This window comes from Podarcis tiliguerta (assembly GCF_965153285.1).
Source record: "Podarcis tiliguerta genome assembly, chromosome: 11".
Lineage (NCBI taxonomy): Eukaryota > Metazoa > Chordata > Lepidosauria > Squamata > Lacertidae > Podarcis > Podarcis tiliguerta.
In genome coordinates, this window is record NC_139544.1 from 28,500,990 (window position 1) to 28,521,558 (window position 20,569).

Below are 20,569 nucleotides of genomic sequence, written 5' to 3' on the forward strand. Positions count from 1 at the left end.
GAATAGTGCTTTGATGTTCTGATCCCTATCAAGAAATATTTGAAATTTGAAAAGGGGTTAAGTAGTAATAGTGGGAAAGATGGATTTCCCAGCTGAAATTAATATTTCTGAACAGCAGTAAAATTAATTACTCTGGAGTTGTGGGCAGGCATAAGATTTATGGTAAATGACAGAATGTTTGCAAATTTTCCTGACTACTCGATTAGAAAATGCACCAAGTAGAGACGTCAGCCAAGCATGCATTATTTAAGTGGTTGGTGTCTGGCGACAATCTGGAAGCTACAATTGTGGTGGCTGCCCGCAGGAAAATTCGCACTTTCTGTGGGAAATTCTTTCACCTTTGTGTGCCCACAGCACAGATCTCTCCTCATGCAGCTGTAGGATGCACAGGAAGTCTGTGACCTGGAAAATGTGGGATAACTGACACAAGGTGACCCTTGAATGCTGGGGTAGGCCCAATTAATTTAAAATTTTGCTTGGCCTTGTCTCTTCCAATTTTCTAAATCCTCTGGAAAAATGATTAATGCGTACACTGCCAATGCGAAAATATTTTTGACCCTATTAAAGTCGACCAAGGGTAAACCAAGTGTAGGCTGGCATTGTATCAAACTAGCTTTATTAAATTTGATTGGAGGGTTGTATGAGGAAGGGACAGACAAGGACATTATTTTGCACAGCAACTCCCTTTTAAATGAAAATACTGGGAAGAATACAAAATGCCAATGTTGTCTGGTGGGGAGTCTTGCAAGATTTTATGAATAACTTAATTTTCTCTTACTTCTCTCTCTCCCCCCGCATTGAATTTTTTTTGTAAATGCCATGCATTACAATATATAAACCTGTTCTGTCACTAAAGCTGATTTACTTCATTTATAATGGCATGGCTTCTTTCCTTTTCTCCTAATTATTATTGTTATGTCTCTTTCTGAGGGCTTTCTGTCTGCTACCTTTAATATTCAGTGTTTCATACTATCTACCAAAGCATAATCCAACAGATAGTAACTGAAGCAATGTTGTAGACATTCTCTTAGGGCAAATCCCTGCCAGAAGGGAAGGAGAAGTCTCTGTCCATGAGACTCCACACTTATATGAAATTTCTGGATCATGAGCAGTGGCTATTATCCAGTGCAGCGATACTTAATTAAACTTAACTTCACTTATTTACTTTTGACATTATAATGCCACCCTTTCTCTATGGAGCTCAGGATGATATACATGGCTGCTTCCATCCCTCGCAAGGTAACGTGAGTAGAGATTTGAATTTGGGTTTCCTCTCTCCTAGTCAGGCAGTCTAAACCAACACAGCACTCTTCAGATATTTTGGCCACAAGTTCTATCACACCTAAGTATTGGCTGTGCTGGCTGGGGTTGATGGAAGTTGTAGTCTGCAACATCCAGAGGGCACAACATTGGCTTTCACTGGCTTTGAGGCACCACCATGAATTTATGCATATGTAGTTATGCACAGGGTCTCAGTTTTTGTTTGGAAGTAGGTCACAATGAAATCAATGGGAAGTATTCCCCACCCCGCCCCATAGTGGAATGCTCAGAAAGTCTTTAATGACATACAAATCAACCAGTCTCCTTCTCCAGAAACAGAAAGAATAGAAAGAATAGAAAGAATAGAAAGAATAGAAATAGAAATTTACTTTTATAATCCAGTTAGAGGCCATGGGTGGTATTCAACTATGTTTTACTCAAAGAAGACCTATGTACATTGATGGGCCTAGCTGAGTCATGTTCATTTCATTGAGTCTCCCCTGAGTCAAAAATAACTGAACATCACCTGTTATGCTCTTGGAAACAGGATTCTGAGTGTATATCATTGCTATGTGAGGGTTTGCTATGTGCAAATCGATGCTACCAATGTTTGTTCTCCCAATCCAACAGCTGGGGTAAAACACATGGAAACTGGTTAGAAGATCAGTGATAACTCTGATCAAGTTGAGGGGTACCTCCACCTCCCTGTCAATCAGCTGAGCAGCATGACTACTGTCTGGGCTCCATAAATCCACTCTACATTGGGACTATCATGTAGTAAGGTTTCTAACAGGAATAAGCCTGCAATCATTCCAGTAAATTTAAAATCCACCTTAAAACACATACCAGTGTGGTGTAGTGGTTAAGAGCTGTAGTCACGTAATCTGGGTAACCGGGTTCGCGTCTCCGCTCCTCCACATGCAGCTGCTGGGTGACCTTGGGCGAGTCACACTTCTTTGAAGTCTCTCAGCCCCACTCACCTCACAGAGTGTTTGTTGTGGGGGAGGAAGGGAAAGGAGAATGTTAGCCGCTTTGAGACTCCTTAAAGGGAGTGAAAGGCGGGATATCAAATCCAAACTCTTCTACCTTGGTTTTCAAACAGCTTAATTCTCGAACGTTTTGGCTCCCGAACAAAGTGAGTGTTCCGGTTTGTGAACTATTTTTGGAAGCCAAACATCCGACAGGGCATCTGCGGCTTCTGATTAGCTGCAGGAGTTTCCTGCAACCAATCAGAAGTCGCATTTTGGTTTCCAAACATTTTGAAAGTCGAATGGACTTTCGGAATGGATTCCGTTCGACTTCCGAGGTACTACTGTATTTAAAAACCAGCTTGGTACAGGCTGAAAAGAGGAAGAAACTCTAAAGGACTTTTAAAAAGTGCTCTACTGATGTGCCACTATATCTTGAATGAGGCACATATCATGCCTAAATGTTTCCCAAGTTTAGAGTATTTTAAGTTAGCATCTTGGCCCAAACCAAAAACTGGATTTTGTTGCATAATTTGGATCTAAAATGCATGTTCTTCCTGTTCTTCCTTCCCATCCAAATAAGAATTTTGGTGGCTCCAGAGTTTCCACATATCTCAATGCTGTGCCAGAAGTTTGAAAATCATGCCCCCACTGTTAGCCATCTCTTCCCTTGCATTAAAAATATCTCTAGAATATATTTGGCCAAATTTAAATTTCCAAGAAATGAGGCAATCTCTGGAAATACTGATAGAACCTAAAATCAATTCAATGCTAGTAGGCAGCAGCATTATACTTGAATTGCTTCATTGCTGTAATAGAATATTATGTGAGAAGTTCAGCCCCAAGAACAAAAAGACATTATTTGCATGATTCTGAACTACTTTCAATACTTGAAGCTTCAAAGAGAAGTTCAGAAAAGGGTGAAAAGCCTTAAACCGCGTCAGTCTAATTTGCTATGGGATAAATTGACAATTTCAAAAATGGCTAATAAATGATAGTTTCTTGTTTCTTTTCTATTTTAATCCGGCTTCTGCATTTTCAAAGAGCTTGCTACTTTTGTCCTTACATACCAAGCATTATTGTGAAACAAGACAAATACCTGTATATATTACTCAGTGAAGAAAACTGATTCATTATGAGCCAAATTAATGAATTAGCAATAGGTAATTAATTTTCTTTTATGCTCATGGATTCTGTTAGAAAACAAAGCTGCAAAATGAAGTATCTGTGTCAGGGGATTGGTGCAAAGGCTAGAAATAGTTTATTTATTAGTTTCTTACATTTATATCCTGCCTTTCTTCTATCATAGAACCCACTTGGTTCCCACAAGACCTGCATGTGTTCAACAAGCTGGTAGCCCTAATGTGCTTTCAGACCATATTGTTGGTGCCTCTTCATGTGTTATCATCCATCTACACCATACATTTAAAGCAGTTTCATATCACTTTAAATGGCCAGGGCTTCCCTCAAAGAATCCTGGGAACTGTAGGTTGTTAAGGGTGTTGAGAGTTGTCAGGAGACCCCTTTCACCATTCTGAGAATTGTAGCTCTGTAATCATCATCACCAACATCAGGTCTGAGGCGAATTTAGGGCAGTGAGACTAGTTCACCCACACTGGGCGCCAAACTGAGAACACATCTCAGGGGGCACCACAACAATGACTTAGAGTGGAAGGTGAGAGGCAGTGTGGGCGCCAAATTTTGGTGTTACACAGGGCGCTGCTGAAATTTAAAAGCCCAAAGTCCACCACTGATAAGGCTCTCAGGCCACAAAACATTCACATAGGGCCAGGAGGTCATAGGAAGAAGAATAGGAATAGCAAGGGATAGTTGACAGTGGGTAGCTCTGATGTTTCAAACCTATTTTCTGAACTTAATTTTTCTCTGTCTCATAATACTGTCTCATAATACTAGACTATAAGGCCATCCAGTGAAGGTGAATGTTGGAGGATTCAGAACGGACAAAAGGAAGTACCGTACTTCTTCATCCAACACACAGTTAAACTATGGACTTTGCAACCACAGAATTTAGTGCTGGCCACCAATGGCTTTGAAAGGGGTTCAGAACTTCAGAAAGGTTCAAGGAGGATATCAGTGTACAGTTATGTTCTATCTTCAGTGTCAGAGGTGGGATGCGTTTGACTGTCAGTTGGTGGGACTCATAAACAGAGAGAATGCTGCTTGTGAACTTTCCATAGGTATTTGGCTGTCCATTATAAGAAAAGGATGCTGGACTAGATAGGCCTTTTGTTTGATCCATCAGGGCTCTTATGTTCTTAACAGGTTTATTGATCCTGATGCAAGATGTCTATTATCCCCATTCAAGCAAAGTTGGCTCCTACCTAACATTTAAGTGCACGTCCTTAACCCTAGTGGGAGACAAGCGTTGTCATTTATAACTATAGCACTGCTGTCTTTCTCACTTCCCTGCTCAAGGACAGGTAAGAAGGAGGGAGTTTCTGCCAAAGGTCACCCATGGAATTCAATGTTTGAGCAGATACATTAACACTCTGATCTAGGTCCAAGACTCCATCCATTATCACCATTTGTTGGCTTTCCATGGTTAACATTCTATATATCTTTCCAGTATCCTTTTATCTTATTTATATAGTAAGAGGAGTGCCTCTGAAAAACAGTGTCTGGAAAACAATGGCAACTTTAAAACTAGCCAGTTTATTATAGTATAAGCTTTTATGAGCTACAGTCCATGAAACATATGCCATAATATTTTTTTTGTAATTAAGCTGCCACAAGACTTTTGGATGTCATTTATAGCTGTTGTTGTTTGTTTGTTTGTTTTTGCCGGGGGTGGGGCGGGGAGACATGTCACAAATGTTTCTATTAAGTGCATTTTCCATATCTGCTGTGGTACACAAAGAAACCCACAATAGGTTTTGGGCAAATTCAAATGAGATCCATAAGACCCATCTTGTGTCATTTATCCAGGGCTTGTACAACAATTATGTCTATTCATCCTGGTCATCCAGTGATAACTCAAAGTACCAGTACACTGTTATATGCTAAAACTTCTCTAATGTCACATTTTGTTATATAGACTTACAATGAGAAGAAATTTAACAGGATGTGACATGGTGTAAGTGATGCACTGACATGTATAATTTAAAGACTACACTCTTGTTGGAAGCAGACACCTGCAATTAATTTTGATATTGGGAATTCAAAATGAAACTGATGATTAAAGCCAGAAGGGACTTGGAATATCCATTAAGCTCATGAACTGGGGCAGCCCCTCTGTTTACTAAACAGTACATTTGTTAAATGCATCCTTATGACTCAGTTATGAATATCATTGGCCTCAGAACATGCTATGTGTGGAGCTAAAATGTACCCTTTTAATTCACTTATATGCTAACTGCCAGATTCTATGAAAGTGAAATACTTTGGAATAGTAACCGATAGCATAAATAAAATGTGCCTTTTCCTTTCTGCTCTCTCTGATTTTTAATTAACTATCTTTCTAGTTTCAGGAAATTTTAATTACCCCAACAAATGAAGGTGCTCACTAACATTTGCGCAACTAACTATCCAACTTAATTTCTAGAAAATTATGCCAAGCTATTACTACAGAAAATGTCAGGAGAAAGAGCCTTGTTTAGGGGATCTGGTGCTTTTGCACTGATGTTGTTCTTTAACAGGAATTTTAACAGAACATAGTACTTTATCATGTTTACACCTCCGTCATGATGTCATTTATATGTAAACATCACCTATTGATTTTAGTGCCATTTTCTTTTCTTTGAAAGATTTTCTGTACCAGCACATAAGTGCTTAGAACAGAATGTACTGCCTGTGTCATTTCAGCTTCACAAAACAGGGTGTCATAATAGCTTTACAACGTTATTTTAATGGCTTAGGCAGGTGGGCTGGAACAATGATGTGCAATTGTGGTATTCACATAGATACATATTTTAGTTTAATATTTCTTCCATTTGTTGCATAGCCTGCTCCCTCCTGAAAGTTTGAGCAACTTAACAACAGCAACAGAACCGCACACATTCTACAGAGCAGAATACAAGTAAATGAAACTCCCTGAAGTTGTTCCACCCATTCCTAGTACAGTGGTACCTCAGGTTACATACGCTTCAGGTTACATACGCTTCAGGTTACAGACTCCGCTAACCCAGAAATAGTGCTTCAGGTTAAGAACAGGATGAGAACAGAAATCGTGCTCCGGCGGCATTGCAGCAGCAGCAGGCCCCATTAGCTAAAGTGGTGCTTCAGGTTAAGAACAGTTTCAGGTTAAGAATGGACCTCCGGAACGAATTAAGTACTTAACCTGAGGTACCACTGTATAATCCTAAATCCCACAGGCCAGATGATACAAATAAGCTTTCTAACACTCATGAAAGCTGCTCTCACCCAACCTCTGGTGAGTCTGTAGTGGTAGCAAATTCTGTAATTAATATCAGGCATTAAAAATGCATCTGTTTACATCTATTTTGTCTGGTGGCTGATCCCTTTACAACCTGTTAATTTATCATAGAGAATTACAAGTATGGTTAATGCTGTGCTAAATGGACATGGCACCCTCAGAAGATTGCAGATTTCTGTTAGGTGCAATCAGTGCTATTTTTCTAAAAAAAGAGGCGCTGGAATTCACCATGAACACTTCCCTCGATCTCTTAGAATGCCAGTGGCGCCCACCTGAGAGGTGCCGGAACTGAGTTCCGGTGAATTCCTCCTGAAAAAAAAGCCCTGGGTATAGTAATAATAATAATAATAATAATAATAATAATAATAATAATAATAATAATAATTTGCTGCAGTTAGAATACACATCGCACAATATGTACAGTGGTACCTCAGTTTATGAACTTAATCCGTTCCAGAAGTCCGTTCTTAAACTGAGCCGCGCTTTCCCTAATGAGGCCTCCCATTGATGCCTTTCCATCGTTCAGCTTCTGTTTGTAAACTGAGGTAAAGTTTGCAAACCAAGACACTACTTCCAGTTTTGCGGAGTTCGTAAACCGAATAGTTCGTAAACAGGGCTGTTCTTAAACTGAGGTACCACTGTATTTAGAAACAAATGATGAAAGCATAGAATCACGAATGTCTATGAATCCTGTAACTAAAATCCTGGGGTTATTCCCACAGAGATGTTCCTTTTTATTTTTTAAAGCAAAATGTATGGATCAAACAAACAATACATGTATGAAAAATAAAATGTGATTTTTACTGTGGGCTGGGCTGCCAAGATTTGCTCTCCCTGAGCTCTGAAATGCCCTTTGTTCAGAAATTCCGGAGCAGAGAAATATGTGCCTTTCTGGCAGAGATTGTAATCTCATCCCATTTAGTCTGATGTCCACTAACTTGTTAATTAGCCATTTTTCACACCCTACAAATTCTGCGGATTGTTCCAGAAGGCAACTTTCCCTCTTCTTTTAGACCAAGACCACATCTGTCCCAGATACTCATTTAAGAGCCTAGTCAGTTCAGAACAAAATACATAGTTTAATTTCCCCCCTTCTTTCAACATTTCACAGTTGTGAAGGACATACAGAAAATGAACGAATGATAATGCAATTAGGAAACATGATAACCTATTAACTATTAAAAAATGGCAGTAACCACTGAAGGCTTTTATCAATTAAAGCACTTAATACCATCACTCAATTACATGAGCTACATTATCTGCCTCTGTATTTCTGCAGCAGGTCCCTTTATCTTTAATGGGATCCTTATAATGATGACCATGTGGCTTTATAGCAACATCAGAATGCTAATCTATTCCCTAGTGCTGCCCAAAGCATTACATGAGCCCTGACATGGATCCAAGATTGGGAGCACCCTATTTCAAACACCCTGTTTCAAACGCAGGCAAGGAAAGGAGACTGATCAGGTGGCAAAATGACAACTGTACAATGAGCTGCTGGCAAAACCAGTAAATGATCAGGCAACCTCTCATATGTAATTGGTCTCCAGGGAGAGAGGAGTAGCTTTTGTAGACCACTTTTTAAAAGCCCTTCACACCTTCCCAGCTGGAGGAAGGCTGAAACAGGAATTTTAAAAAGCAAAACAAAACAAAGCCCTGTAGCTCCAAATCTGATGAAGTAGAACTTTGCATAAAACAAAAATAAATGAACACGAGGGTCTAATTTACCTGAAATGAATATTTTTCTCCTCCTTGTATACTCCTTGTATAATGTTTAAAGGCATTATGATGTGTATTTTGGCACAGGCTTTAGTGAACTCAAATCCACTTTGTCAAATACATCAAGAGAAATCAAGTTGGCAAGTATATAATGGAGAAAACTATAAGGTGGGAGCTGAATGGCAATGAGATGCATAAGCTACAGTAAATGAATCAGAGTGTAAATGTATGCTAAGCAGACATACCTTTTAACCTTTTACAATAGATCACTGGTGATAATTTAGTCGGCATTGCTGAGATGATTGTATTAACACCTGTAGTTCGGACAGGGAACCACTTGCAAGAAACTATTGCAGATAGCACAGATATCCTGGCATTGGTAAGCGAATTAACACAAGTAATGTGATAAAAATCCTTTGTCTTGATTTAACCCATAAATGATGGCATTGAACTTACAGGAAAGAATTAACCAGGTTACTGAAATCTATCCTACTTAAAGCATTGAGGTTTAAGACTTTGAATGGGTGTGGGGAAGGATTTATTTTTTAAAAAGCTCAGTTTAAATAACAAACCAGGTCACCCCTCCCTCCACATTTAAAAGGTACATAATTTCAGAACATGTTAGTTCCCAAATTGTAAACTTCATTCAAACTAAAAATATGTACCAGAAGTTCTTTGTCTGACAATATTGTGCTCCAGATTAGTGGAAGAACAGTGAACTAATTATTTGCCAAAGCTGTGCTGAAATGACTTTCTTCACTTGAGACAGTAATGAAGGACACCTGCATAGCAAGCGCGGCAGGTAATCTTTTGTCCCCCTTTAGACATTCCGGTTTGCTGTCAGTGGAAATATTTCTTTTAATTCCAGAAGTGTGGCAACCCTTGATTATACTTTTACCTGCTTTACAGAACACACGGCTGGACCGATAGCGTGTGTTCTTGAAAAGGCGACTAATTTTCACTTTCAATCAGCATCACCACAAGACTTTTCACATAGGCCATCCTCACACCAGTAATTTCTCTTTAGAGCTGGCATCATATCGCACATCCCTTTCCCCGCTGAGCTAACATGTTTTCACATGCTTATCTTTTATTAACATAAGAGAGGCAAAATTCTAAGAGCCACACACCTCTTAATTTAACAAGAGCTCCAACATGGGAATCTGACCCTAGAAGAAAGCAACATTGGAAAGAAAGATGCAGAATAAATTGCCAGAGCAGAAAATGTTGAATAAAGTGTAAATAAAAACATTAGCATAAGCAAGGTTTGAGGCAACCTTACTTTCATGATCTAATAGCACTCATGTGAGGGTAATGATAAAAAAGGAAGCTGCTACTGTCTGGAGTGACACAATACATTCCATATTGTGAATAAAGCACTGTTTTCATTCCAAACATTAGCAGGAAATTCTGAGTATGGCATAGAAAATTCCATGACAACTTGTCTAATATGTGTGTGAGTATTTCAGGGAGTTGTTGTTATTTTAACATCAGCATTTGTGTCTCAAACTGCTACTGCAGATATGGACTAAGTTGTTTTTATTTATAATATTTTGATTCCACACTTCCTTCAGAGTACCTAAGGCAGTATGCATCATTCTTCCTCCCATTTTGTTCTCACCAGAACAACTTTGTGAGGTGGATAAAGCTGAAAGATGGTGATTCACTCAAGGTCATTCTGTGAGTTTCATGGAAGAGTGGCAGTTTGAAACCAGATCTTTCTGTATGTCATGCAACACATTGACCACTACACCAGGGATGGGGAACTGAAAACTGGCTGTCCCAGCAGGGCCATAGGCTCCCCCAAAATCCCACCACCACATTCAACATGTATATAGCACTTTCAAACAGCTTCATGTGCATTACCTTGACATGATATTGACAGTAACCCTGCAAAATGGGCATGAACCTGTCACCTTCCAATGATATTTGTCTAGAATGCCCATCTTCCTGACCATTGGCCATGCTGATTGAGGCTGATCTGCAGTGCCACAGATTTCCTGTTTGTGCCCCCAGAGGATCAGATTCATAGTCTGGAGTGCTATTAGTAGAATCTAATACTGGAATTTCTTCTCCCACTGTCCATAATATTTTGCCTGTTTTGGACAGGATTGTACTCAGCCTGATGTTGCACACAGCAGAAGTGCAAACTTGTCTATAACAGGCTAAACACCTTGTTCAGTGTGAGAAGAAATTCCAGTAGTAGTTTCTAGGCTCAAGGAAAGAGGTTCTCCACCATGTACTTAAACCTGTTGCTCTCCAGATGTTACTGGACTCCAACTTCCATCAGCCCCAATCTGCATGGCCACTTGTCAGAGGTGATAGGAGTTACAGTCCCGCAACATATTGAATGCCAAATGTTAGCCACCTGCCGGCTTACAGAGTGGGGAACACCGGAGTATACTTATAGCAGTCAATTAAACAGGTCATTATCTTAAGAGAAATCCAAGTTCAAATAGTTCACCTCCACCAAATTTCTACCCCCACGTGAGATCTGTGGGCAGTGGGAGAAATGTGTAAGTTAAAAAAAGACAACAACAGTTAATCAAGAGTTTAATTTGGTTTACACTTGAATTATGGCATCACAAAAAAGACAGTAAGCTTGCTAGAACTTATCAACAGGTTGAACAAACAGTGAAATTAACACATATGAGGATTCTCTCTGACACTGTAAAATTAGAATAATGCACCCACCTTATTCCTTTCTACTCTGGAGTTTGGAGTTGAAAATCTCCTGGGCCCAGCTAAAAATTAATACAGAAGGAGATAGGGAGATGGATATAAGTATTTTTAAAGTTTTGTTGTTAATTAAAAAAACAATTAGAGTGGATTTCTAATTATTTTATAAATGCACTATAGTCTGTACCTGCTCCTCAGAAAATTAATAAGATACTGCTTAAAACAACTTATTAAACATGACTGCATCATTTTCATTCATACTTGAGCCTAATAGTCCTCTTGCTCAACACCTCTGTGAAACATTAGTATCTATTATGTTCTCTTACTGTTATTAGCATTGTGCATTAGTTTCAAACTGTTTTCAAAAGCAAAGACAATGTGTTAATAGGATTTGGGAAGGAAGAGGCTGAGAGGGAAAACAGTGCTTAACCAAAATTCAAAGGCTTACTGTGACAGATGCAAGCTGAATTTTTACCAGGGTTCATCGGGGCTTAACTCAATGGACCATGTGATCTACTGCTAAAGAACAGAGTGCGCCTGAGCATATAGGGAATGTGTTCCCAGTGATGGATTGGAGAGGGAACATGGGAGTGCAGCTCCAGATCTTTTTTTTTTCATAACAGGGATGATGTTATAATATGCTGGAGCACAAGGGTAAGTGGCAGGCCTTCCATGTTTTGGCAAGTGAATTAGGTGATAATGAAGCTTTCAAGTACTGTATGTTCATAGCAGGTTGCACAGAGGAAGTCAGATAATGAGGAAAATAATTAAGCAGAGGCTGGATACTTTTTTCCTCTTCATGGGCTTTCTAAGTTGTGCTAGCATACATCCTACTACTTCTTTGCAAGATTGTTTGCATTTCTAAAGGTTGCATTTCAGCTGGCTGAAAATATTTTGTTAAAGCTCACTGTATTCTACAAGTTGAACCAATGTCATACTGATCTTTCATAATTTGGGTAAGACTCCTTGTAGGCCACAGAGCAGCGGGCCAGTGATTACTGAGGGAGGGGATTGATAGTGTGTATGCAGTAAGAAAGACATGGCATCAGCTTGGGATCAAAATGGCCACAACTTTATTGATTGAAGGCAGCCCTGTTTAGGGAAGTTTTTAATATTTAATGCTGTATTGTTTTTAACACTCGATTGGGAGCCGCCCAGAGTGGCTGGGGAAACTCAGCCAGATGCGCGGGGTATGTATGTATGTATGTATGTATGTATAAATAAAAAAATAATAAATAATTGTTGTTGTTATTATTGTTATTATTGTTATTATTTTACAGATGTAAGTCAGAATTTGGCATAGGCATTAGATATGTATCCTGAATCAGCCAACTTGATTGGATACCATCTACTGATGCAAATCTAATGAGGAAATCCCACCAGGATGCCATTCAGGTATGGCCCATCAGACCTCCATCCAGGCTTTTGGACAGAACTCTACCCTTGAACGCCTTTACCTGAGTACCCTGTGTTTTATCCCACTTTGGGGTCATCCTCCCGCTCCCAGTCCTAGATCCCATTGATCCAACCCAATGCCTTTTTACTGGGTAAGTCTCAATATAATCTCTCTCTCTCTTTTCCTTTCAAGGTAAGCACCAGGTACTCCCTGGAATCTTCCTACCACTTGGCAGAGATTGGGGGAGGCGCACAACCTCTGTAACAATACAAAAGAGCCACTTCTGGTCCATAATGGTGAACACTGCTCCTAAAACCCTTCTGGTCTTTATGATTAGTTTGCTAAGTCTGGAATACGAAGGGGTTTTCCTGCAGGAACAGGCATCTCTAATGAAACAGGGGGGTAGGTGACTTAAAAAGAAAGTCTTGAAGTTACCTAGGTAAGTTTTGGAGTTGTGGCAGGGAAGTCTCTAGTGCTGATTATGGTAATAAAAGATCATGGAAGAAATTGTCTGTCTATCTGCCAGGCTGCCTGCCTTCGTTATACTACACACTAGTTGCACTGCAACTTACTGCCATTCAATTAAATATTTACATTTGGTTATTCACGAATGTTTCATAGGCTCAACTATTCTGGTGCTGAATTACAAAGCCAGTAATATAGACTGGAAGGGATTCATTCGACAGGCAGTTAATTTCTAAAATCTTGTATGATCTTCCTCTAGGGAAAGGACTAAGTAATAAGGGCAAAAATCACACACTGCATGATATTCTGAGGAACGTGTGTTTTAATTGGGTCCTAGGCACCATCATGCTTTCCAAGGGGTAGTACCAAGAACCAATATTAATATTCAGAGCAAAGAAGAGCATATTTGTTGGGTAGATATTATTATAGCCTTATGAGGAGGAAGTAAATTAAGCCACAAGGGATATAGCTACACTGAAGGCTGACTGAACCCAGAACGCTATCCACCCTCTCAGTGCCAAATCTGTTGAGCTTGCAAGGCCCTATCTAGTTGTCCTTGAATACAATAAAATAAGACATCACACTTGATGGAGGGCACCTTTATCTTAAAAATTAAATGCCATATATAAAATGCCATATTTTTCTCTTATTTTCCCTAAGGCTGTAGTTGCATCAGGCTCTGTGTCCTCTTTCCCCTCTACACAGATGGGGACAGATTTTGGATGCTTCTCCACTCTTCAAATGCCTGAGGAGATCTCTTATACAGCACTGGTACATTGATCAGGTGGACATAGGGACATGCACTCATATTCTGGCACCAGCACTCCGTCCAGAGTCCACTTCTGTTGCAGGTTATAGCATTGCATTGTTACAGGAAAGACCATGCATAACATTTGCAATGTCCGTTAATGGGACTGGGCTTCTAATAAAGGTAAAGGGACCCCTGACCATTAGGTCCAGTCGTGACCGACTCTGGGGTTGCGGCGCTCATCTCGCTTTATTGGCCGAGGGAGCCGGTGTACAGCTTCCGGGTCATGTGGCCAGCATGACTAAGCCGCTTCTGGCGAACCAGAGCAGCACACGGAAACGCCATTTACCTTCCTGCCGGAGCGGTACCTATTTATCTACTTGCACTTTGAGGTGCTTTCAAACTGCTAGGTTGGCAGGAGCAGGGACTGAGCAAAGGGAGCTCACCCCGTCACGGGGATTCGAACCGCCGACCTATTGATTGGCAAGTCCTAGGCTCTGTGGTTTAACCCACAGCGCCACCCACATCCCGGGCTTCTAATATTTTAATGTTAATTCACTACAGCAGAGAAGAATCCGCCAGAAACTTACAAATAACAACAGGGAATTCTGTCTGTTGTCAAATCTGTGCTTATGTTTGTAGCATACACATATGAACAAGCTGTGTGTATGTGTGATATATATAGAGGGGAGGGAAGAGAGGTCCAGCTCACATGTCACATTAAACCATAGTTAGAAAACAAACTATGGTTTCTTATGAACACACAATGCTTAAAAAGTTTTTGCTCCATTCCTCTCTCACTCTTGCTACTACTGGGCCATTGGGAAAAAAGTCAGTGCCTGGCTTGCCATGATGTTTGACCCTGGGCTCATGGTTTGTTTCCCTCAAACAAACTATAAGCAGCAAGCCAATAATAAACCTGAATTGCTGTTTGTGGTTTGTTAGGAGAGGAACACATCACAACCCCAGGTTCAGATGTCTTGACATTCCTGGCTCTGGTTTGTTTCCCGGTTGTGCAACCATCACACTCTGCATTCACATTAAACCATCAGTTATTTATTTTTAAAACTAGTTTAATATGATGTGTGGATCAGGACAGAGCCAGAGAGAGGATTGTGCCTGCTGGCCATGCCTCTGACATTCACAAGTTGAAAGGCCCATATGCGTTCATTCCAACACAGATAGGCACTGATTGCATCCTATTCACCCAAAAAATTATCTAACAAAAGTTAGTGACGACCAAGTCCCATTGAAATCATATCACTTAGTTGAGACTCCAGCATTGGCACCCAGCAGCCATGCACCTGCACATTTTAATTGTTTTTACATTATTGTTCTTTCTACATTTTTAGCAGTTCTTACTTTTATCTGTAAGCTTCATTGAGTCCCATCAGGGAAGAAGGTGGGATATAAATAAATATAATAATATTTACAACAACATCAGTATCATCATGATCGTTGTCTCCATATTGGGGGGCTGAGTATGAGGGAAATTCAAATTCAGAATTGTGGTGACTTAAATGTGGACTCCCATACACTGCTTTGATGCTACCCCAGTATAAATATAGATAAGTATCTCATATCTTTAAAATGGCAAACTGCACCTTAAATTGGAACTCCATAATTAATTAAATAAATAATTAAAAGCATATATTTTTTTTCTTCAAAAAGAGCTGGGTGGCACTGAATGGGGTCCAATTTTTCCCCTCAGGCAGCAGCTCTCATGCCAGTCATTCCCTGGAAATGCTCTTAGATGTTCCTATTATAGTCCCATGATATAGCCTGAGGCACGGCCTTGCCAAAGTGAAGCAGGATTAGCTGGTTCTGGTTAAGTCCTGGATGGGACCTGAGAACCACATATATTCTTCCTTGGTTTCCATGATGAAAGAAAAGTAGGTTATAAATACAAAAAATAAATGAATTTATTATTGTTGGGACAGAACCTGCACTCTTCGGTATCCACCTGGTCCCTACACCTAATAACCAAATAATGGTAATATTTAGAATATGAGAAATTGAAACCCATTCTCTTTCAGGCCTTTTTCATGAAAAGATTTCTGGAGATATATATATATATATATATATATATATATATATATATATGCAGGTTTTGGTGTCCTCGGGTGTCTTCCCGTGTAAAAGTTGGGGTGTCTAGGCGACGTTTCGACGAGGTCTCACTCGTCATCTTCAGGCTGGTGCTTTCGGCTTCTTGTTACTGGAACAGAGCAGGATCTCAGTGTTTGAGTTCCTATAAATACTGTTGAGGAGGTGTGGTGTATAGCCTCCAATGTTCTGGGCAGAGAGGAGGTTCCCAGGCTAGTGTGCCTTTTCTTCTTTTGTTCCTTAATTACTTGAGGGATATCTTGAGTGATTTCTTGAGTGATTTCCTGAATTAGCAAAATCCTCCATAAACACAATATCAAAACAGCCTTTTGCACCAACCAAAAAATAGCCAATATCCTCAGAAACCCCAAGGATAAAATTCAGTTGGAAAACCAAGGGGTCTATGAAATACCCTGCAAAGTCTGCCCAGCCACGTACATTGGACAAACAAACAGACGAATAAATGCACGTATCGCAGAACACAAGAATGCCGTCAAAAAAGAAGAAAAAACTTCCTCTCTTTTCCAACACATGAAAGAAACAGGACACGAAATTAATTTTGCAGATTCCAAATTGCTCTTTAACATGGAACATCACCACAAGAGAATAATCATGGAAGCCATCGAGATAGAGAAACACCCTCACAACATGAACAAGCGTGACGACACATCCCGCTTGCCAGACATCTGGAAATTAGCCCTCCCCACAAAATCTGACACCAGATCCAGAGGCACACAGAACGCCATCACCAATCAACCACACCAGACCCAAACCCAGACCCTCTCCACAGATAAACTACAGACACCATCCAGTAGCCAAACCAGGGTGGCACCTCCGGATGCTGCACTCCCCTGCAATCCCTACACAGATCTGGCTGGCACAGGCCACAAAACCACAGCTCGCCCCTATACACGAAGCCAAGCCAGAGCACAACCAAGTGCAGTACAGCCATCTTCTCAGAAAAACTCTTCACAAAGTTCAAGAGTTCAAGACACGAAGGCTTTAGCAACTAATCCACACCTAATGACCCACCTAAGTGGGATTCAGGAAATCACTCAAGAAATCACTCAAGATATCCCTCAAGTAATTAAGGAACAAAAGAAGAAAAGGCACACTAGCCTGGGAACCTCCTCTCTGCCCAGAACATTGGAGGCTATACACCACACCTCCTCAACAGTATTTATAGGAACTCAAACACTGAGATCCTGCTCTGTTCCAGTAACAAGAAGCCGAAAGCACCAGCCTGAAGATGACGAGTGAGACCTCGTCGAAACGTCGCCTAGACACCCCAACTTTTACACGGGAAGACACCCGAGGACACCAAAACCTGCATTCCTGTACCCGTGAAAATCTACGAAAGCAAATATATATATATATATATATATAATTTTCTGAGTTATATATGCATATATTCAGTATTGTGGGAAGATTTCTATTACCCTAATGCACTTCTATGGTAATTGTGACACCATCAATTTTTGGGTAGCTCAAATGCAAATCAATTTTTTGAAAAGTCAGCATGAGCCAGTTGCTTGAAGAAGTGCAATGACCTCTTTCTTTTTTTTTAAATACCCATTTATTCTGCTTCCAAGGCCTGCACATTGTATTTCCATATGTGTTACTATGGCTGGTCCTTGCAATACACCAACTGTACACTCTTTCATTTGATATTGATATTTATGATAAAGACAGTGTGAAAATAGGCTCTGGTATTGACTTGGTAAACCCTAAACCAACTATTAACAATACAATACATTAGCAGATCATTGCATTATTATTATTGCATTTATGGGGAAATGTAATCAATACAGTGGTACCTCAGGTTACATATGCTTCAGGCTACATACGTTTCAGGTTACAGAGTCTGCTAACCCAGAAATAGTACCTCAGGTTAAGAACTTTGCTTCAGGATGAGAACAGAAATCGTGCTCCGGCGGTGTGGCAGCAGCAGGAGGCCCCATTAGCTAAAGTGGTGCTTCAGGTTAAGAACAGTTTCAGGTTAAGAATGGACCTCCGGAACGAATTAAGTTCTTAACCCGGGGTGCTAATGTATATGAAATATATCAACCAGGATAACTTGACCAGGGTCCAAGTTCAAATTATGTCTCTTCAATAGTCTTGCTGGAGTCCTTGAACAAGTCTCCATCAAGCATTCTTAGTTCACTTGTGTAATAGACACATTGCAACCTAAAATGAGGAGATTTTATTTCCAGAGAAGCATGCAGAAGATCACATTCATGAACACACTAAGGCTAAGGTTGTGTGCATGTTCCTGTTTATTTTGTATCCAGTGAACCCCCACTGCTGGTTAGGGAAGCAGTGTACACATGACACTATCCGTAATTTGTATCTACCCCGTAGTTCCTTATGAAATACTGCATTTTGATGTGTTTTCCCCAAACCAGCTTTGAGCCAAATTGAGAAAAAGAATGACCAAGACGCATTTTAAGCTGGTAGTGTACACACAGCTCAATACATTGCTGTTTTGAAGCAAAAGTGGAACAGCAAATGGTGTCTCCCTGCACCAAACTAAAGGGGCAGATTATTGAGTTACTTGGCGCTTGAGGCAGAATGTCTCACAAGTGCCTCTCTTTGCGAGTAACTTTACAACAACAATAAATTTAAGAAGTAATAAATCATAACACCTGAAAGCAGCTGCCAGAGACGGCCGCTTCACTTAGCCTAATGGTAGAACCGGCCCTGATCATGATTCCTTGTCCTTGTGGTCTAGTGTCAGTTCTTCCATGTGCTCTGGAGTCAAGAGACCTAACGTATGTTCTTGGGCCTGTAAATCTTCTCATTTTCCACTAGCTTCTGCTGCTTCTGAGTTCACAGTTTCCCTTGCTATTATGAGGCTTACCCTTCCCTGCTGCCACATCCTGTTGGCCCACCTTGCCTCTGTCCAAAAAATGCCTGCAGAAACTATGGAGCTCGGACCAGACTTCAGAAAGCCCTGGACACAGTGGTGTCAGTGGATCTCCACCTCATCATCTGCACAGTATTTTTTTTCATCTGCCATGGCAGCAGCAACACCACCACTCCCTGCCCTCCTTCCTGGTCCCCTGGACTGCCTCTTAGGAGGGAAGGGCAGCAGCGCCACATTTAAATGGGAGCCAAACTCAACTTCCATCCTCAATGGCCACCCACCAGCTTAACTTACCCAAAATTCAATGTCCTGATCTATAGATTTCATAGTGTCTCTCCTTGCACCTCAAAGCCCGAGAGGACTTGTGCCAGCAGCTCACTGTTCAGAAAGCAGCTTGTTTTGTTTTGACAATGCCTTTGATTGGCTGCCGGAAATCAGCCTCATAAGATCTTTCAAGATTTTGCAAGTTTTCCTCAATAATCTTCAGTTGCTGTGTACAATTTAGTCTCACCACGCTGTCATGCTGAGATGGCCATCAAGTCCTGTAAAGTGCCCTTTCCCACTCATCCATGAGTCCTGGTTGGCATTGCTCTTCTCATTTCTGAATTCTTGAACTCAGGTCTATAATGGTATTCTGAATTCCAGATGTTTGGAGATGTTACCATGGTTAAGCATGCATGTACAGGTACAGGACTGGTCACAGGAATTTAGGTGGGTATAGAGAATTGTGTCAGGGTTAATGCTGCCTTTTCCTCTGACTCTGAGACATATGATTTCCCCCCTTCTTCCTACTGCCGGTCCATCCCAGGACACATCGTACTGCTCACTTATTTCTTACCCCCCCCCCCAACTTTGAGAACTGTACCTCCTGCTACCACTTCTCTCTCAACAGGTGGCTCCTCTAAAAACCTGGTGCCAGAGACAAATGTCCCATCAGTGCAACAGGTAGGTGTCCACAGCATTCAAAGGCTTTCCAATTGATTAGCAGGAGATGCTTGTCTGTTTGAAATGGCAGGAACCCAAGCTATGGCAATTTATCCATTTGATCATTGCATTCACTGTTGAGTCAAAGCCTCCTGATAGAAGAAAGCACATGCTTTTTTGCCCGTTCAGCACTCATTAGCTTTGCCAGCTGATCTGATGAGCTATTTAGCTGCGGCAGTACCTCAGAGTGTTGGGTGCTAGGGTCCTTGTACCTTGGCTTCTAAAGCTGAAATTATAAGTCACCCTTAATATGCAGAAGACAAGCTTGTGCAGTAATGAAGGTTAAAAACCCTGACTGTGACACAACTATTTCTTGTGGGTGTGCTATTAGCTCCTCTGGAACGCAGCTGGTGCATGCATGTTAATTAATAGCTAGAGTGCCTGGAAAGAGAACGAAAAATGAGAGAGGTGAGCCTAAACTCAAAGGCGGCTTGAAACAAAATACCCCAGCATGATTTGAGATAACAGCATTTAATCTCTGCACCATATTGTCCCAATTTCCTCTCCACTCATGCCTTCTCTTCAACATCTGCCTTTGGAGGAGTGGAAGGAACAGTCATAGTAACCACACTGCCAATTAAGGTGCTTTACTTAGAGATGGCCAGGGTTTAGTTTAAGGACAGGACCACCTCCAGGGAGGGAGTTGTGGGCCTCCAATTACTTGCAGTATCGCCACCTTTTCTAACTTGTCAAACAATGAGGAGCTTTTGAAGGCTAAATCCAACAGCAGCTTACTTGCTGGGTGAGTGCCGAGTGAGTGACACTGATATATTGAGGCTGAGGGCCTGACATTGTTTGTCAGGATAAGTTCACAATGGAGATGACTTTCGTTTCTTTTTCCAGCTTACTGAAAGAGAGGCTAAGTTCATGGCCTTGTGCAATAAAAGAAATGTAAAAACAGTGGATGATACAATAAAGTTTGCAGTTAATAATAATAGGGGGGGGGGATTCTCAGGGATTTTAAAACACTGTATTTACATTATTTCTT